Here is a 5,326-nt window from a genome sequence, read left to right on the forward strand (position 1 = left end):
ATATTAGGTAGCGCTTGCTATGTGCCAAGCACTGTTCTAAGAACTGGAGGAGATACAAGTTAATCAGGTTGGACACAGTCCCTGTCCCCCGTGGGGCTCACACTCTTAATCCCCATTTTACAAATGAGGTAACTGAGGCCCAGAGAAGGCCCAAGGTCACACAGCAGAAACGTGGCAGAGCGGGATTAGAACCCGTGTCCCTCTGACTCCCAGGCTCGTGACCTATCCACTAAGCCAGGCTGCTTCAACCAGCACAGTGAAAGGGGCTCAGGGAATAAGTTCTCTAGCAGACTGTCACCCCTCAGAAATGAATTCTGGACATTCATTTCTGGACATCATTTTCTAGCCAGCCCAGTGAAGGTGGCTGCGATAAGAGCAGCTTAGTCCAGTGCTCTGCCCACAGTAAGCACTCAATAAATATGATTGAATGAATGAATGGTGTGAGGAGTCAGGGACACTAAGGGTTATGGTCAACCCCATACCTTGTTTTGTCTCAGTTTCCTCCACTGTGATAATAAATAATAACGACAATAGTGGTATTTGTTGAGTGCTTACAATGTGCCAAGTACCAGGGTGAATACATTACAAGCAGATCGGACACAGTCATTGTCCCACATGGGACTCACGGTCTAAGGGAAGAGAGAAATCCACATACTTCATAGGAACAGTAATACTATGTTTTGAGTATCTACTAAATACAATATACCGTACTAAAAACTTGGGAAAGTATAACAGCAGCACAGGATCCATCTCCTACCCACAAGGAACTTACAGTAGAATGGGGAAGACAGATATAAAAATTACTTACAAATAGTAATAATTGTGGTATTTGTTAAGCACTTACTATGTGCCAGGCACTACACTAAGCAATGGGGTAGATACAAGCAAATAGGGTTGGATACAGTGTCTGCCCCAGGTGGGGCTCACAGTTTCAATCCCCATTTTCCAGATGAGGTAACTGAGGCCCAGAGAAGTGAAGTGATTTGCCCACACAGCAGACAAGTGGCAGAGGTGGGTTTAAAACTTATGTCCTTCTGATTCCCAGTGCTCTTTCCACCATACCATGCTGCTTCATCATCATCATCATCAATCGTATTTATTGAGCGCTTACTGTGTGCAGAGCACTGTACTAAGCGCTTGGGAAGTACAAGTTGGCAACATATAGAGACGGTCCCTACCCAACAGTGGGCTCACAGTCTAAAAAGTGGGCTCACAGTCTAAAAAATAGAGTAATAAATACATACAAACATATATACATATTTACAGGACCAAAGTCACACAGCTGATAAGTGGCGGAGCTGGGATTAGAACCCATGACTTCTGATTCCCGAGCCCGGGCTCTTTCCACTAAGCCACGCTGCTTCAGAATCATTACATCTGAATATAACTGTATACACAAGTGCTGAGGATGGATATAAACAAATTCATAAGTGTTAGAGGTGGTTGTTGGGCTGATACGACCTGGGGTGCTGAGAGTTAATCTGGGAAAGGTTGCTGGAGGAGTAAATAATAGTGATGGTGTTGTTTGTTAAGTGCTTACTATGGGCCAAGCTCTGTACTAAGTGCTGGGGTAGACAGAGCTCGTTGTGGGCAGGGATTGTCTCTATTGCTGTATTTTCCTTTCCCAAGTGCTTAGTACAGTGCTCTGCACACAGTAAGTGCTCAATAAATATGAATAAATGAATACAAGATAATCAGGTCCCATGGGAGGCTCACAGTCTAAGTAGGAAGGAGAACAGGTTGTGAAGCCCCATTTTGTAGATGAGGGAATTGCGGCAGAGGGAAGTGTAGTGAACACGACAGGCAGGTGGCAGCTAACTATAAGTCAAACGCGGTACTAAACGCTTGGGTAGACACAAGATCATCAGGTCTCACACGAGGCTTACATCTAAATAGGAGGGAGAACAGGTATCGAATCCCCATTTTACAGGCGACGGAACTGAGGCACAAAGCCTTTAAGTGACTAGCTGAAGGTCACACAGCAGATGTGCGGCAGAGCCGGGATGAGAACCCAGGTCCCCTGACTCTCAGGCCCGTGGTCTTTCCACTAGGCTAGCATCTCCTCCTGCCTTCAGGACATCTCCATCTGGATGTCTGCCCGCCACCTAAAACTCAACATGTCCAAGACTGAACTCCTTGTCTTCCCTCCCAAACCCTGCCCTCTCCCTGACTTTCCCATCACTGTTGACGGCACTACCATCCTTCCCGTCTCACAAGCCCGCAACCTTGGTGTCATCCTCGACTCCGCTCTCTCATTCACCCCTCACATCCAAGCCGTCACCAAAACCTGCCGGTCTCACCTCTGCAACATTGCCAAGATCCGCCCTTTCCTCTCCATCCAAACCGCTACCCTGCTCGTTCAAGCTCTCATCCTATCCCATCTGGATTACTGTATCAGCCTCCTCTCTGATCTCCCATCCTCCTGTCTCTCCCCACTTCAATCCATACTTCACGCCGCTGCCCGGATTGTCTTTGTCCAGAAACGCTCTGGGCATGTTACTCCCCTCCTCAAAAATCTCCAGTGGCTACCAATCAACCTATGCATCAGGCAAAAACTCCTCACCCTGGGCTTCAAGGCTGTCCATCACCTCGCCCCCTCCTACCTCACCTTCCTTCTCTCCTTCTCCAGCCCAGCCCGCACACTCTGCTCCTCTGCCGCTAATCTCCTCACCGTGCCTCGTTCTCACCTGTCCCGCCGTCGACTCCCGGCCCACGTCATCCCCCTGTCCTGGAATGCCCTCCCTCTGCCCATCTGCCAAGCTAGCTCTCTTCCTCCCTTCAAGGCCCTACTGAGAGCTCAGCTCCTCCAGGAGGCCTTCCCAGACTGAGCCCCCTTCTTCCTTTCCCCCTCCTCCCCCTCCCCAGCCCCCCGCCTTACCTCCTTCCCCCCCCCACAGCACCTGTATATATGTATATATGTTTGTACATATTTATTACTCTATTTTACTTGTACATATGTATTCTATTTATTTTATTGATATGTTTTGTTTTGTTCTCTGTCTCCCCCTTCTAGACTGTGAGCCTACTGTTGGGTAGGGACTGTCTCTATATGTTGCCAACTTGCACTTCCCAAGCGCTTAGTACAGTGCTCTGCACACAGTAAGCGCTCAATAAATACGATTGAATGAATGAATTAATGAACTAGGCAATTGCTGCTTCTTGGCGGCCGCTCCTCAGGAAATGGGATTTTAGGAGGGCTTTGAAGGCGGAGTCTGAGGAAATACTCCTTCAGTGCCTTGCTTGCTGTTTGGGTGGGTAAAAATCTGGGAGGAAAAGCAGTGTGGCCTAGTGGATAAAGCACATGGTTTGACAGTCAGAAGGACCTGGGTTCTAATTCCAGCTCCACCACATGTCTGCCATGTCACCTCGGGCAAGTCACTTCACTATGCCTTAGTTACCTTGTCTACAGAACGAGGATTAAGACTGTGAGCCCCACTTGGGTCAGGGAATCGTGTCCAACCCGATTAGCTTGTATCTACCCCAGCACCTAGTACAGTGCCTGGCACATAATAAGCGCCTAACAGATACCATAATAAAACGAGTCTGTTTCGATCTAGCCTTAGCTCCCCCAGCCAGACGACAAATCGTAGCTTCCATATTTAGAGGGCTCTCGCCTCTCCATCAACGCATTCTTCGTCAGTGAGAGCTCTGCCCTTTATGTGGTGTTCCTTTTAAAGAGCACATCGATTTCTTTCTTCTGTTCCAACTTTAGTCCAGACTTCATATGCCTCATTTGCTTTGGCCCTGCTCTCGGTTCCCTCCCCAAGCCAAGTTCATCCTCTTCGCCAAAATGAAGATGTGCCCTCTGAAAATAAATCCCAACCAATATCAGCCCTAGAGAACCCTGGCCCTATTATAAATAGCATCCTGGATCATCAAAGTTTATTCTGGGACGGTTAAACGTGTGAAGTTCGGGATTGACGGAGCTGGGAATTTTGAGGGATCCGGAGGGTCAAGTTTCGACGAATCGTAACGTGAAGCATTCCACAGGCAATATGGTTCCCAGAACATTTGAACTCTTTGCGGAGTGACAAACATTGGCCCCCTTGCCTTGAATGAAAGCATCTCGAGTATTTTGGGGGCTGGCATGTTGTTATCTCTGTTGTCTCTGTTTTATTCTGTTTAACATGGATCATTTTCACATGCTCTCGTACGAGTACATGTTGCTTTTGTATGAGTACATGTCCTCGTAAAGGGTGTAAGTTCCTGTGGACAGGAAAAGTGTATTTTGTTTCTCATGATTATTCAATCCATGGGACAGTGCATTGTATCCAGCAGCCAATCAATAAATACTATTAGGACTGTTGCGGTACCCCCTTTGAGAGAGTAGACTCTTTGACAGCAAAAACGGTGTATCTCACTTCCACAGAACTTTGCTAAGAGCTTAATAATAACAATAATAATAATAATTGTAGTATTTGTTAAGCGCTTACTATGTGCCAAGAACTGTACTAAGTGCTGGGGTGGACATGAGCATATTGGGTTGGGCCCAGTCTCTATCCCACTTGGGGCTCATCATCACCATCATCATCATCATCAATCGTATTTATTGAGCACTTACTGTGTGCAGAGCACTGTACTACGTGCTTGGGAAGTACAAGTTGGCAACATATAGAGACAGTCCCTACCCAACAGTGGGCTCACAGTCTAAAAGGGGGAGACAGAGAACAAAACCAAACATACTAACAAAATAAAATAAATAGAACAGATATGTACAAGCAAAATAAATAAATAAATAAATAGATGGTCTTAATCATGAGAAGCAGCGTGGCTTAGTGGAAAGAGACCGGGCTTAGGAGTCATATGTTGTGGGTTCTAATCCTGGCTCCACCACTTGTCTGCTGTGTTACTTTGGGCAAGTCACTTAGCTTCTCTGTGCCTCAGCTACCTCATCTATAAAATGGGGATTAAGACTGTGAGCCCCACATGGGACAACCTGATTACCTTGCATCTATCCCAGCACTTAGAACAGTGCTTGGCACATAATAAGTGCTTAACAAATACCATCATCATTATTATTATTATTAATCTCCATTTTACTGGCCTGGGAGTCAGGAGACCTGGGTTCTAATCCCAGCCCTGCTGCTTGCCAGCTGCATGAACTTGGACAAATCACTTAACTTTTTTGTACCTCAGGTTTCTCATCTGTAAAATGGGGATTCAATATCTGTTCTTCCTCCTACTTAGACTGTGACCCCCTTATGGGACAGGGACTGTGTCTGATCTGCAGAAGCTGTATTTAACCCGGTGCCTAGTACAGTACTTGGCATATAGTAAGCGACTGACAAATACCACAGTTATCATTATTATTATTACTACTACCACA

The sequence above is a fragment of the Tachyglossus aculeatus genome, chromosome X1, assembly GCF_015852505.1.
Source record: "Tachyglossus aculeatus isolate mTacAcu1 chromosome X1, mTacAcu1.pri, whole genome shotgun sequence".
NCBI lineage: Eukaryota > Metazoa > Chordata > Mammalia > Monotremata > Tachyglossidae > Tachyglossus > Tachyglossus aculeatus.